This window comes from Saccostrea echinata, unplaced genomic scaffold, assembly GCF_033153115.1.
Source record: "Saccostrea echinata isolate AGI-Se365-2 ecotype Australia unplaced genomic scaffold, CSIRO_AGI_Sech_v1 ptg000054l, whole genome shotgun sequence".
Classification (NCBI taxonomy): domain Eukaryota; kingdom Metazoa; phylum Mollusca; class Bivalvia; order Ostreida; family Ostreidae; genus Saccostrea; species Saccostrea echinata.
Genome location: NW_026889803.1, coordinates 18,204,272 through 18,223,928, shown reverse-complemented (window position 1 = coordinate 18,223,928; position 19,657 = coordinate 18,204,272).

Here is a 19,657-nt window from a genome sequence, read left to right as displayed (position 1 = left end):
TTTCGTATTAAGGTATCTTTGCAAGTTCAATTTACTAATGTTAGAATTACGTGTACTTTTTATGCACAAGTACAAAACGTACCTGTCTAGTATTTTTTTATATCCATATGAAGTATTTCGAAAATTACATGTAGTACATGTAAGAGGTTCGTGAACATGTAAACCTGTATAATTATATATATCGACGCGAAGGAAAGTGATAAGCATTTTTTTTGTCTTGCAAGTAGTTACAAAAATTCAAAAACATACAATGTAAGGTCTACATGTAGGATAATTAGAATTGACAAAATAATCTTTCCCTATATACATATATTTAAATCAAGCTATTTATTAAGTTTTGGTAAAAAATTAATTTAAAAAATATCCTAGTAGTTAAAAAAATGAGATTTTTTTCTCCAATTTACGTATTGACATAATGCACATTTATACTGTACAATGTACATTTAATTTTTTCATTGATCAATTATTAAGATCGATAACTTCGATGTTGATCTGGATAAATTAAAACGTGCATGTAAATTGAATAATAAATAAAAAATAATCAAATTAAAGCACGTACATGTTCTTATACTGTATCTTGAGATAATAAAATTCTATAATTTATCGGAGACCAGTTTTTTTTTTTTTTTTTTTTTTTTTTTTTTTTTATATATTCTTTTTTTAAATAACAATTGTTATAATCATTATAATCTTCTTTTTTCTATTATAAATTAAAGTACTTATTGTCTGATAAATTTACGCAATGTATATTTATATATTAATGGATTTTAAAAATATGAAGAAATAAATATGTAACTATACATGTAACATGCTACCTGGATAATAAAAATATATAATGTATTAAAAGATTTTAGAAATAAAAAAATAATGAAAATGATGTGTAAATATTGCATGCTATCTGGAGAATTAAAATATATAAATGTAAAATCATGTTTAAAAATCATATTAATAATATTTTTACACTGTACATTCACACGCCTTGCTTGTACAATGTTTAGATTACAAACTGACTAGTTGACTGGTCGATGCGCTGATGGTCAACGCATTTTATCACTTATCCTGATTGACAGACCTGTTCGGCATGTTGATTGGTCGACGCGCTGATGAGTTAATCGCTAATCCTGATTGACAGCTCTGTTACGCAACACCGAACGCGCGTTCGCTTTCTGGGACCGCTACTGAATTATGGGTTCGCTTTCAGCGTTCGCTCTGGGTCTGCTCTGGGTTCGCTGCGGGTTCGCTACGGGTGTGCTCCGGGTTCGCTCGGGGTCAGCACTAGCGGACCCCAAGCGAACCCGAAGCGAACCCAGAGAGCGAACCCGGGGTGCGCTCTGGGTTCGCTTTCTGTTAGGTTGTGTCTGGTCGGTACTGTACGTTTAAAATTATAATTTCATGTAATTCAATCCAAAAAGTGTTTTTGTGCGAAGATAATTTCCTGTCTATTACGTTGATTTTAAATAAACTTATAAACAAGAGGCACAAGGGCCTTAACGTTCACCTGAGTAAAAAAAAACACTGTAAAAGATCCATAGAAGCATAAAACAAATGATAGTTGAAACTATGTTGCTCAAGAAAGTCAACAAGAAGTCTGTGAGCCAATGCTCACTAGTAATACCCCCGCTCTGATGTGAATGTACACAAGTTCAGTTAAGGACAGACACAAGGATGAACAAGAAGTTGACATCAGAATCATACAAAAATGAATCCCACCATATTGCAGGCCTAAACAAATAGTGTGCTAAAATTTCAAGCATCAGCAATTAGTAGTTGCTTAGAAAACTGCGACCAAAATTTGTTCTGTATGGTACAGACAGACGCACGGATAAACAGGAAGTTGACATCTGATTCGTACAAAAATTTATCCCACCATATGACATGCCTAAACAAAGAATGTGCTAAAATTTCAAGCATCTGCAATCGGTAGTTGCTGAGAAAACTGCGACCAAAATTTGTTTTGTATGGTACGGACAGACGAACGATAAACAGGAAGTTGACATCTGATTCGTACAAAAATTAATCCCACCAAATGCATGCCTCAACAAAGTTTGTGCTAAAATTTCAGCATCTGCGATTAGTAGTTGCTGAGAAAACTGTGACGAAAATGTTGTTACAGACAGACAGACAGATACAGAGCTAGACAGACAGACACACAAGGGTAAAACAGTTTACCCCCCCCCCCTCACCTTTGGAGCGGGGGTATAAAATCTGGTAAAAATACCGTTGCTTATTTAGAAGTGGGAGATCTCCTTAGGATCGTTTTTGGTTTTCCCAAGTTTTACAGGGGTAATAATGAATGCAAAATATACAAATACATGTGCATTGAACACATGTCTAGTGTGTAAGGTATTCAATATAAACGGATATTTTTCTTGTAACTTGCGTAGTGCTACAATCAAGTATACAAAGAGAAATCTTTAATGCCTGTATATTTACTTGAGGTGATGCCTCTTGGCTACACAAACAAGTTACCTGCATGCCACTTGGGAACACTTGGTACCAACACTGGGCTCTTGGCTGTACAAAAAACTTGGTAATACTTGTGACCAGCACTCTCCACTTGGCTTAGTATACAACATGGCTATTTGGTACATGTCAGTAACTGCAACATGTCCTCTAATCACCCTGACTCTCTGTTCACTTGTTATCTTTGATAAAGTATAAAATAATTTTTTGCAGTCTCTTGCCAACTAAACTCTGCTCTCCATGAATTTACCAGACAATAGGTCGTCAATTGTCCCAACAGAACACTACAGTGTACACATACTAAGTACAACTGGTCGTTTTGCTATATAAACAATCTTTATTTCAATCTTTTGTACTGCTTTCCAAGTAAGAATCCGACTTTGAACATGCTTTACTCGTTTAAACCAAACATTTATTTTTATTTGTTTCTATATATATAAAATTCATATAGCAGAGAGAAAGGGCACATGTACTTATATTTATACATTTACATAATTGAACTCGTATTTAGTCTGTTTGCTTAATATTCAGGGCAGAGGAGAAGATTTTCAAAGTATAAGTGCATTTTGCTATATAATCAATAGAGTCCCGCCCACACACCAGAACACCTGACCCAGGGGCCATGAAATTCAAAATTTTGGAAGATGCACCCTTGCTCGTTTTAACTATATATGCATTTAGTTTGGTTGCTAATACCAAGGGGCAGAGGAGAAGATTTTCATATAATTCATTTTCAATATATATTCAATAAGCCCCCCTCCCCGCGGTACCCCTGACCATGGGGACATCCTTCACAATATTTAAAGAGGCACCGTTCGTCATCATAAGTACATCATCGGCTAAATCTTAAATTAAGAATTAATGCATTTTCAATATAATATCATTGGAACCCCGCCCTAACACTAAAACTCCTGACCCTGGGGCCACATCTTTCACAGTTTTAGAAGAGGCACACTTCTTCATCATAACTATGTACTTAGTTCATCGGCTTAATACCCAGGAACATAGAAGATTTTCAGAGAATTAATTCATTTTCACTATATAATAAATCGAGCCCCGCTCTAACACCAGAATCCCTGACTCAGGGGCCTGAAATTCACAATTTTGGAAAAGGAGCCATCCTCATCATAACTATGTACTTAGTTTATCAGCTTAATACCCAGGAGCAGAGGAGGTTTTTAATGGATTAATGCATTTTCACTATATAATCATTAGAGCCCCACCCTTACAACAAAACCCCTGACCAAGGGGCCATTAAATCAACAGTTTTGGAAGAGGCACCCTTCTTCATCATAACTATGCATTTAGTCTGTTTGCTTAATACCCAGGACAAGAGAAGGTTTTTAAAGAAATAATGCATTTACACTATATTTCAACAGAGCCCCGCCCTAGCACCAGAACCCCTGACCCTTGGGCCATGAATTTCACACTTTTGGCAGAAAGCTCAATTCTTATTACATAATTCATGCCAACAATTTGACAGCTTGATGTCCAGGAGTAAAGAAGAAAATTTTAAAAGCATTAATTTTGATGGTTTTAATCCCACCTCTCAGGTCCCAAGGGACAGGGCCATGAATTTCACACTTTTTATTCCCCTTCATCCATAGATGCTATATTCCAAAATGGGTTGAAATTGTTTTAGAGGTTCCAGAGAAGAAGTTGAAAATGTTTAAAGGTTAATGCACATCGCATGACGAGGGTCAAAAACATATACCAATAGGTCACTCGAGTAAACCTTGGTTACCTTAGAAAAATTATTAATTTTAAACAAGAAGTCTGTGAGCCAATGCTCACTAGTAATACCCCCGCTTTGATGTGAATGTACACAAATTCAGTTATGGACAGACGCACGGATAAACAGTAAGTTGACATCGGATTCGTACAAAAATTATTCCCACCACATGACACGGCTAAATAAAGAGTGTGCTAAAATGTCAAGCATCTGCAATCGGTAGTTGCTGAGAAAACTGCGACCAAAAAAAAATTGTTATGTACGGATAAACATGAAGTTGACATCAGATTCGTACAAAAATGAATCCCACCATATTGCATGCCTAAACAAAGTGTGTGCTAAAATGTCAAGCATCTGCAATCAGTAGTTGCTTAGAAAACTGCGACCAAAAAATATGTTATGTATGGTACGGACAGACGCACGGATAAACAGGAACTTGACATCGGATTCGTACAAAAATGATTCCCACCATAATGCATGCCTAAACAAAAAGTGTGCTAAAATGTAAAGCATCTACAATCAATACGTAGTTGCTGATAAATGTATTATGTATGGTACGGACAGACGCACGGATAAACAGGAAGTTGACATCGGATTCGTACAAAAATAACTCCCACCACATGGCATGTCTAAACAAAGAATGTGCTAAAATGTCAAGCATCTGCAATCGGTAGCTATAGTTGCTGAGAAAACTGCGACCAAAATTTGTTATGCATGGTATGGACAGACGCACGGATAAACAGGAAGTTGACATCGGATTCGTACAAAAATAACTCCCACCACATGGCATGTCTAAACAAAGAATGTGCTAAAATGTCAAGCATCTGCAATCGGTAGCTATAGTTGCTGAGAAAACTGCGACCAAAATTTGTTATGCATGGTATGGACAGACGCACGGATAAACAGGAAGTTGACATCGGATTCGTACAAAAATAACTCCCACCACATGGCATGCCTAAACAAAGAATGTGCTGAAATGTCAAGCATCTGCAATCAGTAGTTGCTGAGAAAACTGTGACCAAAATTTGTTATGCATGGTACGGACAGACGCACGGATAAACAGGAAGTTGACATCGGATTCGTACAAAAATGAATCCCACCATATGGCATGCCTAAACAAAGTGTGTGTTAAAATTTCAAGCATCTGCGATGAGTAGTTGCTGAGAAAACTGAGACGAAAATTTTGTTACGGACAGACAGACACACAAGGCTAAAACAGTATACCACCCTCTCCTTCGGAGCGGGGGTATAATAAGTCCCAAGTCAAACCTAAGACGTAAATATAGGTAGTGACTGTCCCTTCGCCAAGCTCCCGGCACTAGAAGTGAAAGTCACGGTTCATTCGGATGAGACCTTGAAAACCGAATTCCCATGTCACGGTAGGCGTTGGCACGATAAAGAACACATCACTGCTCAATGACCCTGAATGCCGATTATAGTTCTAAATTTGAAGCCCTACACCGGTATATGGTGCCGTCTGAAAAATTCACTCGCAGTCAATTAATGAATTCATCGGCAATTAAACTTCCTAGAACCCCCCCCCCCCCCCCAAAAAAAAATAATAAAAATAAAAGCCACCACGAAGATTTCTTTTTTATAAGATAACTTTTCATAACTTGACATCTTAGCTTTTTGAAAATCACGTTGGCTTAACACGTACTCATCTAATTCCTACACATTAAAATCGCCACAAATATAGATCTGCGTTTTTTAGTTTTGCAAATATTTTGAAACCGTGTGAACAAATTACGTTGCCAAACGCCCTGGCCGAATTTAATATAACGGTTTCCTTGCTTGGAGCTGGAACAATGGAATCACGTGACATTGTTTTTACAATTGGAATGAGGGCTGTTCATCAAATTTCATTTGACTGACGAGACGGTATAAACTGAGGTCTCTGTCGCAGTAAGTGCTGGCACGTAAATGATCACTGCTCAGTGGCCCTAAGTGCCGAGTATAGGTCAAAATTTGCAGCTCTCCACCGGCAAGTGGTGGCGTCTCCATGAGTGAAAAAAATTCTCGAGAGGGACGTTAAATAACAAACAATCAATCATTCAATCTGAACATTGGACGCACTAATTTGGTTCAACATATTAAGATAAATACCGGTACAGCTCTTCCTACCTCATAGGAAAGAGAGAAATAGAAAAAGATGAGTTACAGAAAATGATAGACGGGAATTATTGAACCATCAAGTAGTCCCTGGGCTTCCAACATTGTACTAGTTGTAAAGAAGGATTGCAAGGTGAGGTTCTGTGTAGAATACCGACAGCTAAATGATGTCACAAAAAAGGATGCATATCCTCTCCCAAGAGTGAACGAGTGTCTAGACTCCCTTGCAAATTCAAAGTGGTTTAGTTCCATGGATCTCAATTCAGGTTTTTGGCAGATTGCTATGCCACTTGACGACAAAGAGAAAACAGCATTTAATACTAGCCTTGGTCTATACCAGTTCACAGTTATGCCTTTTGGGTTAGCTAACTCGCCATCTACATTTGAAGGCCTCATGGAAAATGTATTGAGAGGACTACAGTGACAGGAATGTCTTGTTTACATGGATGACGTCATAGTTCCAAGTCAAAGTTTTTCTGAAAATCTTGAAAGACTTGAGCACATATTTCAACGTCTTTTGTCAGCAAATCTCAAAATTTAACCTTCAAAATGTACCTTCTTTCAGCAAGAAATAAAGTTTCTAGGTCATTTAGTGTCAGATTCTGGCATTTCAACAAATCCTGATAAAATCCAGGCAGTAGTAGTTTGGCCAATTCGAAAATCTGCAAAAGAAATGAGAAGTTTCTTGGAGCTATGCTCATATTACAGGAAAATTGTCCAGGAATTTGCCCAGGTAGCCCGCCCTCTCCATGCCTTATGTGAAAAGAATGCCATGATCCTATGGTCAACAGAATGCCAAACTTCATTTGAACTTCACTTAAACAAGGATTAACTGATACTCCAATTCTTGCCTACCCTTTACCAGAATTAGGTTTTATATTGGACACTGATGCAAGTGACAAAACAGTAGGAAGTGTTCTTTCCCAAGTCCAAGACGGCTCTAAAAAGTTATGGCATACATGAGTAAGGCAATGAATAAACTTAAGTAACAATACTGTGTTACCAGAAAAGAACTGGCAGTCGTCATATCCCTTAAAGCTTTTCATTCCTATCTATACGGCCAAAAAGTACTTCTATGTACAGACAATGCTGCAATAACCTGGATGAAAAATCTTTAAAATCCTACTGGGCAGCAGACAGCTTGATGACTTCAGGAGATTGTAGACCCGTAGACCTTGTCGTTCTTGTGAACGCTAGGAGCTGAGAAATTCACAAATTGATAGTGATGACGATCGAGGCCTATCATTTAACTCCAGACATACAAATTTGTGCTGTCACTCGAAGTGAAGCATTAAGAATACCATTACCCCAGAAAGTGGCATATTTCTTGATGGTTGGCAGGTAGATTCTATCAGGCAAGCACAACTTGATATTAAGGATATTTCTTCTATTTTGGTAGCCAAAGAGTCCCATGATTTCCGGCCTGCATGGTATAAATACAGCCCCCCCCCCCCCCCCCGGTTCTGGAAAATTAACGGTTATGGGATAGACTAGAAGTAGAAAGTGGCGTGCTTTACCGCAGATTCCTCACTGACGATCATGACTTAGATCACCTCTAGTTAATAGTCCCTACCTCACTTTAAAATCGGGTAATGAAGCATTTTCATGACATTCCTACAGGAGGCCACTTAGGGGCAGAAAAGGCCTTGGATCAAATAAAAAACATCATGTATTGGCCCAAAATGAAGGAAGATGAAGATATTGCTCACAATGTGACCTCTGTGCAGCAAAGACACCTTCAAAAATATCTAATCGAGTCCCCTTACACCAGTATTTAGTTGGCGAGCTCGTAGAGCATGTGTCTGTGGATATTCTGGAATCTCTTCCTCTTACTGAAGAAGGAAACAGATATATACTTAATTGTTATAAGTGACTGCTTCAGCAAATGGACAGAAGCTTTTGCCATACCTGATCAGGGGTTCGTTTTACAAAAGAATTTACGACTAAGACCAAAATTTAATTCTGATCATAACTTTCTAATTATACTAAATTGAAAATGATTTTAATCTCTATAAAAGAAATGTAGAAAGATATTTTTACGCTAGCAGTTTTAAACAATCATTAATTTTGTAAACTTTACAATGAATTAATTTTTTTGGTCTTAGTCATAATTTCGCTAGCAGTTTTAAACAATCATTAATTTTGTAAACTTTACAATGAATTAAATTTTTTGGTCTTAGTCATAATTTCTCTCGTAAAACGGGCCCCAAGTCTCACACCAGAACCAAATTTATATGTAAATATGGAACGCCTCTTCAGCTTCACAAAGTTTGCTCATTTGAAGCAAAATTATTCAAAGATATGCTTACCATGTTAAAAATGCAGAAAATCTGCACTAAAAGTCAACGACCCCAAGCCAATGTACAGTTGAACGGTTCAACAGAACTCTTGTAAACATGTTAACAATGTACTGCCTGAAAGACCAAAGGCACTGGGAGGAGGTTTACCACAGGTCATGATGGCCTACAGAGCTGCTGTCCACTCTAGTATTGGCGTTTCCCCTAACTAAATGGTCTTTGGGGGAACATAGTCATGCCTTTAGAAGCTGTTATTCCATGACTCAAGGAAACGGATGACAGTGATGCTCCAGACACAGAAGAATATGTATTAAAATTGCAAGAAACATTTAGTTTGGGCACATGAAACAGCTAGAAAGTACTTGAGACAATATGCAGTTTACCAGAAAAAGTACTACGATTCAAAAGCGTCGACCGCGTGGCGCAGTGGTTAGAGCGTCTGCTCTAGAGTCGCAAAGTAAGGAGTTGATCCTTACGTTGCGGGTTCGAATCCCACTGTGGGACGTGGAGACCGGTCCTTCGGATGAGACCGTATAAACCGAGGTCCCGTGTCGCAGTATGTGCTGGCACGAAAAAAGATCCCTCACTGCTCAATGGCCTTAAGTGCCGAGCATAGGACAAAATTTGCAGCTCTCCATCGGCAAGGTGGTGGTGTCTCCATATGAGTGAAAAATTCTCGAGAGGGACGTTAAACAACATACAAACAAACGATTCAAAAGCCGAGGTCAGAAAATTTCAGGAGGGTCAGCCAGTGTGGTTGTACGATTCCTCGAAGAATGTTGGCGTGTGCAGCAATCTAACTTGTAAATGGAAAGGACCCTACGTTATTACAAAGAAAATAGATGATGTCACCTGCCTGGTCAAGAGGTCAGAAAAACAGCTAGCAAAAGTTTATCATACAGAGCGATTGCTTGCTTACAAGGGTAGAAATTCGCCAAAATGGTATCAACAGAGAATTGAACATTAAATACCCAGATAATAGGAAAAAGATGCATACCTATAATTGAAACTAGATGCAGATATATGTTTCTTTTTATTATTTTACTTGAGTGTTTTGGTGCTTGTGAAGGGAGGTGACGAATGTGTGGGTGTGCGGTCTATGGCCCACATCATGGGTGATGGGAGGGGTTGGATGGTGCACCATCTATAGCCCACGCCTCTGATGTAGGGAGGAGACGGATGCGTGCAAACCTCACCAGAGGGTGATACCCGAGATGTAGCTGGGTCATGTGTTCGAATCACGGCCGCGGCTGACCTAAGTCGGTGAAAATAGGTAGCAAATGTTCCTTCGCCAAGCGCTCGGCACTTTGGATTGAAAGTTGCGTGTCTTTCGGATGAGATCTTAAAAGTCGAGGCCCTATGTCATGGAAGGTAAATTTGAAGCCCTTCACTGGTTTATGGTGACGTCTCTTAGTTAGCTGCAATAATGTAGTCCTCTCCCATAATTTTTTTTTGGTCGAGGGCTACAACTCCTTAGGATCTCTGTAATGGTGCAAGTGTGGGAGTGATTCACTACCGCACAGATTTCGGCTCAAATTGTCAGTAAGTAAGTGGGTATTTTATTAACATATCTTACCTGAACTCATAAAATGTAGTTACGCAAGACATGAACTGATCCAAAAATATACAGAACAATCTGTATATCGGTTATTTTTCGTGTATGTCAACATCACAACTTGAATTTATCCGCCATGTTTACTGACCTTGATCGAGTTTTATTTTGGAGCAACCAATGAGAATTCGGAATCTAGGGGAGCGGATCGTTTAGGATTTCCCTTATTTTAAGCATAAATATCACAGTTTATGAAAAAAAATATCTTATGGAATGCTTTTATTTATCGATGTTTAGTGATATCATACAACACAAACATTTATCAACACCGATATTAACTTTATCAAATGATTCTAAATTTCAAGCGCAAGTCTCAGTACATCACGCGAGAACTGTCATGCCTGCTAAGGAAAACGAGTGGTAAACACGCAGACTATTTTACTCGGTTTTAGCGTATAAAGGGCAGTGATGTTGATAGTGAATAAAAATTCCGTCTTATTGGAAGTAAGATACGGGCGACTGCAGGCAAAATAAAAACAATTTATTTTGCCTGCAATCGCTCGTATCTAAAAAATATATTTGCACCATTACAGAGATGTAGTGGAATTGTTGCCCTCTCCTGAAAATATCAGATTAAAAAAAAATCGGAGAGAGCTACATTATTGCAGCTATCACGTTGCGAGTGAAAAAGTCTCGAACGGGACGTCGTAAAACACACAATCAATCCTTGAGGTTGATGGCAAACCATGTGGACTAAGTTCGAAAGTAGGGGGAAATTAAAGGAACATTTGGCACCAGCCCCCACTATGGCTTACAGGTTGTCTGTCCCTTTTGCACTGACAAGGAGGTTACGTTTAACAGAGTGGCTGCATATTTTGAAGACTTAAGGATGCAATAGCTTTTATCAATGTGCCAGCTGATGAGCTTCTGTCAGAGAACAATTGTTTCTGGCTTCATCTGGAGAAATACCGATTTCTAGCTGAACCAACCGACCGCAACACCAGGAGTGCATGGCTGGAGGGGTGGGAGAGTGCGGCTACGGATTTCTGCTTCCTCCCACTACATCTGTTATGCAGCATGCAGTGTAGAGTTCTTCCCCCAGCATCTCCACCTCATTGTCCATTAGCTTAATACCGGGGGATATTCAGGCAGTGCTGGAAGATGCAGAAGCTGGGTGAAAAGGTCCTATTTAACCAAAAGAGTGTGGCTAGTTTAACTAGGAAGATGGCCGTCTAGAAACCACATCCAGACGTTCAGGAGGCCCAGTCCTCCTAGCTAGAGGGACAGTGGGGCGACAGGCTCCGCAGTTTGCCACCTCCCTTGTCATTAAGAAAGGTTATCCCAAAGCTGTATGGAAGGCTGTAAAGTCAACATTATACTTGAGGAGCCAGAAATTGAGCTTTTTGCTGAATCAGACCTTGAATCCTCGCCTGCACTTTCCACTGGCCGCAAGGAAAGCCTGCAAAGAAGTTAAAGTTGGTTGAGGCCTCCAAGTTACCAGTGGAACATCCTGTATTGCCTCCATCTGTAGCCGCAGTCCTCCATCCGTCAACCGATACGTGTATTTAAACCACATCACTGGCCCACACTTCGCTTGCTTCCATCACTCCAGTAACTTCCATCTTTGCGACATCCCCCACTATCCCGCTTGCTTCCGTCACTTTGGCAACTCCAATTACTCCCTCAGGACCAATACTACTTCCTGCAATTTCCAGCGACCTTCCACCTTCTTCTACACCAACATTTCGTATTTGAACAAGTTTTTTTTTATGCAATTCGATGTTATAATTGTTTGTGAATATCCACAAAATTAATGTTTGAAGATGTTTTACTAAGATTTTAAAGCGTCTGCTCTAGAGTCGCGGAGTAAGGAGTTGATCCTTACGTCGCGGTTTCGAAACCCACTGCGGGACGTGGAGACCGGTCCTTCGGATGAAACCGTATAAACCGAGGTCCCGTGTCGCAGTAGGTGCTGGCACAAATAGATCACTCACTGCTCAATGGCCCTCAGTGCCAAGTATAGGTCAAAGTTTGCAACCCTCCACCGGCAGGTGGTGGCGTCTCCATATGAGTGAAAAAATCTCGGAGGGACGTTAAACAACAAAGATTTTAATTAAGGGTTTTACATTAAACAGGATTTAATGGTCGTTACATATTTTTATTATGAGCTATTTGAATCTCGTCTGCTGTACGATTGCAGTTTTCTACCATGACGTACACGTTTAATTCACATAAATGCTTACTTACAGTTGACGAAAACATCCTTCAAATTCATACCATATTATCATTATTGTTATTATGCATGTTAATTCCGTTTTGTAGCTATGATCCACTTCGTACGGCAGCCTTGTTTGACGTTTTTGACAGATCTCTGTACGGCGCCGTACAATGCTGTGATTGGTCGAGCGTCACCGTGCAGCTTTTTCATTCGTTAATACGTGTCACGTGACTAATTCAGAACCTTTTGAATATAAGCGCCTCGCCAGTTTAGGGCGGATAATTTGCAGCAGCAGCATCCAAATTCTAAATTCTAGGTGACGAAAAACTGCCAATTATCTCCCATTGCCAACACACTGGACACCTGATATTTGATATTTTGAGCATATTTGATATTTTGAGCTTTTAAATTCCAAATCAACTTTACTACCCTTTTACCCTTTATTTGATATACATGTATCTATATGCATCCAATAAAGATCTGTGTTTATCGAACTGTCATTTCCTGTTGAAAGATCAATTAACAAACCAATACTTGAATTGATACCAAGCCTTGTCCTTACTGAAAAAAAAACATGAAACGAGAATTAAGGAGCGACCTTGAAAAAAAGTATTTTGTATAGCCCCCATTCCAGGATGACCATCCGTGGGGAGCTTACAGCATGATTGTTACCATGCATTTAGTTTTCCTGTCCGTTCAGTGTACTTACAGATGGGTATCATCGAAAATTCAAGGTACTGAATATTTGTGTTCTGTATAGTACGGGTAGATACCCGTGGTCTGAAATTAATTTTTACATGCAATAAAGTTGTCAATATGTTTCAATGGAACTCCTAACTGTTAATTCAAGCTCTGGTCATCTACAGGTATTTCATATCATTCTCTGTTCTACTACTGTGAAAAATTGTATATGTAAGAAATTGTACATTATTTCATTTTTTTCACAATCGGTTATAAATTTAATTTATAAAACCTGTTGGTTGTAGAGATGTGCTTTTTTCTCTCTCCAAGAACTAAAATCCTGAGAGGAAACCGAAGAAATTGCATCAGGTACCGATGCATATGCTATATTTCACCATCGACAACAGTAAACACTGTCTAATAGCACTGCGATCACAACCCAGGCTCCTCACTCCCCCAACACTTACTGCGGATTCCGACGTGGTTTCTTGTTGTAAAGAGTTGTATCAACCTACAACCCAAAAATGCATATGACCAATTTTTGGATAATTGGTTGTTTCCTCTTTCTCTTGTTTGATATTGATCAATTTGTGCAACAATTACAAATTCTATGCACTTTTTATTAAAATGGAAAGAATTTACAAGTTATGTGAGGAGTAGGGACCATGCAGGAATTCTTGATTATACGTAATGTAACCTCACATTGATTGATTGATTGTATGTTGTTTTACGTCCCATTCGAGAATTTTTCACTCATATAGAGACGTCACCATATACCGGTTAAGGGCTTCAAATTTTGACCTTTACTCGGCACTCAGGGCCATTGAGCAGTAAGGGATCTTTATCGTGCCGACGTCTGCCGTGACACGGGGCCTGTTTTTAAGGTCTCATCCGAAAGAACCCGCAACTTTCACTTCAAAGTGCCGAGCGCATGGCGAAGGAACAGTTGCTACCCATTTTTTATCGACTTAGGTCAGTCGCGGCCGAGATTCGAACTCACGACCTCCCGATCACGAAGCGAGCGCTCTACCGACTGAGCTACCGTGAACGTTACCTTCACATTGAAGGAAATTTACTATTCATCTGCATAGCTTTTTGATGTAATTATACCGCTTTTAACATTATCTGAAAGGTTGCAGATCAAAATTGTGCAGTCGTCTGAGGAATAATGTCAGGTTTTTCCTGCCGAAAGTAATTGGATGTTTTGCACAGCCTCTTTCTATCACTTGGCAGTCCTTTGGTTTAGTCACAAGATGGAAGTCTTCGATGTGCCCATGAAGCTACTGACAAAAGCCTTGCAGCAATCACCATTTTACGTTCAGTAATCTGGGTTTTTCTATGCCAATTTTCAACTTCTTCCTCACCAAACTTCCATCTTTTAAGAGGGGTTTCTTTGACTTATTTTGGTGCCTTTTTTCTTTCTTCTGCTCTAGAGTCGAGATGCAAGGAGTTGATCCTTACGTCGGGGGTTCGAATCCACTGTGGGACGTGGAGACCGGTGCTTCGGATGAAACCGTATCCGAGGTCCCGTGTCGTAGTAGGTGCTGGCACAAATAGATCCCTCACTGCTCAATGACCCTCAGTGCCAAGTATAGGTCAAAGTTTGCAGCCCTCCACCGGCAAGTGGTGGCGTCTCCATATGAGTGAAAAATTCTCGAGAGGGACGTTAATCAACAAACAATCGATAGGGACGTTAAACAACAAACAACAAATCTTTCCTCTGCTATATGTAACATACTAGTATACAATGTACTGCTTACCGTGTCAGTGGAATTTTTAGCGAGACGCAAATTTAGCGATTATCCAAAAAAAAATCGATATAATTTTTTTTAGCAAGAAGTACAGGAGCATTTGAAAAGTTCTGATAACTGATAAAATACTAACCGTTTCGCAGAAATAATTGAGTTTGATAAGATTTCAAAATATACACATATTGTGACGTCAATTTGTAATTTTTATGACGTAATAACTTCGAAAATGACGTCAGAATCCCATGTCTTTCGTATACTGTCCATAAAATGACGTTATAAGAGACCCAATTTGCGCGATTTAAAATTTTAAAGTCAACTTTTGCTCATTACTCGCACGCAAATGGACACAAATGCCAGTTGGGAGAATGTTTACATAGAAAGTGACATCGAATTGAGTGCAAATTTTCCGGATCTTTTCAATGGTATCAAATTTATTAACTTCCGTGATGTTGTTAATATTTTATCAAAAAACAGTGTTCTTGGAACTTTTAAAATTTTAGCGATTTCATAATGTCAAGAAAGATAGCTATAAAACTGATATGGAATAAATTGTTAGCGATATTCAATTTTAGCGATCTCAGAACCCTCGCTAAAAATGCCAGAATTGAATCCTCGCTAAAAATTTTGCTTATACGGTATTAAAAAAGAAATATTAAATTACAACTCTATGTATGTACACAATTTATTTGTTTGGTACAAATACATTCCAATCATCTAATTTCTAAATGTACGTACACAATTTGTATTTGTAACTTCTGATAAGTTACATTGGTTGAACATATTCAAATCATTTTCAAATATAAGTGAACAGTAAATAATTAAAAGCCTGTACAGTTAAAGAATTTTAACGAAATGATGGGGGAAAATAAGAAAAAAATCTGACTTCTCTACAGAAATTCCTAGCGATTTCTAAAATTGTGTTGGGTCAAGTGAGTTGTTCAAAAATTGAACAATATTGCTGCATTACTTATGATGAACAGATTCAAACCTGAAAAACCTCATATTATTGCCAAAAAACTCAACTTCCGGTAATGGTATGAAAATCATTCAACCGTTAAATTAACGATGTTTACAAAGATGAAGATATCCTTACTTTTTAGATACAAACTATATCCTTTATCTAATATTTCCACCTAAAGTAGGATGTTGCGTTTCTTCTGCGTTTCAGTACATAAGTGATTGAAGTCACGGGTCCTTTGGATGACATCTAAAAAACCGAGGCTTCGTGTCACGGTTGGCGTTGGCACGACAAAGAGCCCTCACTGTTCAAGGCCCTTAAGCCGAGTTTAGGTATAAATTTGAAGTCCTTCATCTGTATATGGTGACGTAATTATACGAGTGAAAATTCTCGAAAGGGACTAAAAACAACATACAATCAATCATTCAATTTTATGAAGAGTTACGACCTCCTTTTTAAGTTAAAAATGGCAATTTCTTTTTGACTTTCTCATTAATATAAAAAAAAAAAACACGAGGGAAAAAACCGGTATCATGGGTTGTCCACTGTTAATCACGGGAGGCCCTGAGTGCCGAGTATAGGTTATAAATTTGAAACCTTTTACCGGTGTATGGTGACGTTTCTGTGTGAGTGAAATTTTTTTTCGAATGGGACGTAAAACAACATACGAGGGTCATTCTAAAATACGTAGACAATATTGCTCTTCATTATATAATTTTGTAAGATTAAAATCAACACATTTTCAAGAGCATAATCATTTATTTTGTCCTTGTGTGATGTTTCATTCCATTTGATAAAACAGAACTCATTTTACTTTATTTTAAATTCAAAGAATGGAACAGTGCAGTTGATACATAATAAAGTTCACCCTAATTACAACCCCAATAATGGTTTACACATAAAATCATTTAACCGTCAGGGTAACTCAGTCGGTAGAGCGCTCGCTCCGTGATCGGAAGGTCGTGTGTTCGAATAACGGCCGCGACTGACCTAAGTGGATAAAATATAGGTAGCAAGTGTTCCTTCGCCAAGCGCTCGGCACTTTGGAGTGAAAATTGCGGGTCTTTTGGATGAGACCTTAAAAACCGAGACCTTGTGTCACGGTAGGCGTAGGCACAATAATGAACCCTCACTACTCAATGGTCCTCTATCACCCGTCTGAAGACCTCCATACATTTTTTTTCCTCCGGCCGCTACCACATTCCAGGAATTCGACCACTTCTTCATCCTCCTCTCAGTGAGTGATCCATGGCAATGTTCCTAGGATGATTTTTTTTTTTTTTTAAAAGACCCTACTCTAAAGGTGTGGTTCACTTAACTTTTTGAAGACAGATTAAGGGTTTCTGTTAAGGCATTGAGATTAAGCTCGTCCAGGTGGCTGGGACGCTCCTCATAAAGTTCACCGGGTTGGCTTCTCCTAACTAAGAGTAAGGGTTGCATATTTCAACTTCAACAGTTTACTGTGTACGTGGAAATTTTGACGTTGTAATTTTGACTATAATGACGATTTACCCATTTTTCGTCAAAAATTCCACTTGCCAAACTTCATATCAAATATATAGCGAATGCAAATGACATCGAAGCATATTTTTGTATTGTTATGATAATTAAATTCAGTCGTTTTTGTTGTATATTAAAATCAAATTAAAGGCATATCTAGTAATCAAAAATAAGTAAATTACTGAAAATAAATTCAAAATTTAAACAAGCACAAATCTGGTTGCAGCTTTGATAAAGTAATCATTGTCGATTTGGGTATATTTTAATTTGTCCAACTTCATTACCTAACAAGATCGATCGGGACTAATAAAAACAAGAATTGAGTAAGCAAATTATTTAATTGAATTTTTGTTACAAACAGTCATTATTGATCAAAAAATTGCAAACTGATATCCCGACACATGTGAAAGAATTCAAGAGAAAATCTCTGTCCTTGCTCAAAGTCTCATGGACTGTTACTATCCACTATTACTATTTTCGCATCTAGCGGTTTGAGAGATGAAATTTTCAGATTAATATCTACAGACCTACCTTTTCGTCGGGTTTATTTATCATTTTCAATTTTTATACGAACCTTTCCCGAATACCAGTTCTGAAATTCGTTTTTCAGGAGATCTTTATATTTCTTATTGTTAGTTTGTAAAAGAGATTGCAATTCGTCTGCACAACCGGCAAGGACATAGTCTAGCGGATATATATATATATATATATATATATATATATATATATATATATATATATATATATATATATATATATAGTATGATTATCCGAGTTGAAATTGTGTGCAGTCGTTAGGCTTGCCGAGCGAATATACACCATTACAATGAGTTGGATAAAGCAAATTTAAAATTATACTAGTGCTAATTGTAACGGGAACCGTTACAGATGTTCCCCAAACCCCAATCCCTTATGATGCCCCATTCCCTACAAGCTTCAATAAGTTAGACAATACTTTTGTAATATAGATGGACACTTTATTTTTAAGGGTATTTCATTGGAAAACTACTCCGATATAGCCATATGGGTATTAGCCAATCAAGTATCAGCGCATGTGCTTGCACATGTTTTCTACATTTTTCACATTAATGTTCTTATAGTGTCTCACAATACATACATTTGTATTAAATATTTAAGAATCTCATTGAAAAATAAGAGAGATGTAACCCTTTAAGTATTAGCCAATCAGAATTTAGCATACGCGCATGCATGGCCTTGTATTCAATTTTGATAGTATCATAATGTAGGAGCTCTATGTGCCTATCCATGTCGTAAATTTCATCCTGTTTTGTTGAAAACCAAGGGAGTTATAGACATTTAAAGTTTCAACCAATCAGATTGCAGCACACCTGCATGCGCGTGTTTTCAATAAATTTCCTATATAACATGTTGTAGCACCTTATAATGTATACTTATATTCTAAATTTCAAAGTATTTTGTCAAAAAACAAGGAAATTATTGAGATTTTTGTATCAGCCAATCAGAGAAGAGCGCACGTGCATGTGCGTGAGTTCACGCTAATTTGACCATGTTATCTTGTCTAGACTATTAATATATCTTTATATTTTGAGTTTCAAAGCAATTCATCAAGAAATATAAAAGTTACGGCTTCATCAAGTATATCAGTTATTTCACTCATTGCACGCGCGCGCACGTGCATGCATGTGCGCGCAAAATGACCTTCGTTCCGAACACCTACACAACATGCCTATTAACCCTAAAAAGGTTTCATGTCAATCAGATGAGTGGTTCTATGAGAACACTCCCGGACAAAAAAGTACCGGAGAAGAAAGTAGAAAAAAAGAATAATAATAATAATAACTAGAAACTCATTGCGAACAATGAGAGGTCTTCCGTCCGATTCTGAAAATAAAAACGAAAATTCAAGCTGAAAAAGGGATAAAAGAAATTCAGACACTCTGGAGATTTAACCCTGGTCGTCAGCGTGAAAATCCAACGTGTTAAGCATTAACCATTCACTTTTTTGCATCACTTCCTATCACGACCGGAAGTAACAGCGATACAAGATTTTCTCACGATTCAAATAAACTGATGACTGACTATCAGTCCCGAAAGTTTTAGGCTTCAGTCGTTTACTGTTGCCGAGCAATATTGTGAGAACAAATTCTAATTCTGGGGAAGATAAACACGCGATCGGAAGTGAATTTTATAAAAATTTCTGACTTTTCTCTAGACATTTGCAGTACCTACAACATACATAAAATTATTTCAAGCACTTTATCGATAAGCAATATTAATGAGAAAGTTAAATATAAAAATATTGCATTTTATCTCCTAAAACCGGAAATTGACGTTTTTGTTTCCGATGGAATTTAACATATTTCAAAACAGAAAAGAGATGCAATAAAGTGATGAAAGTTTTAATTTAAAAA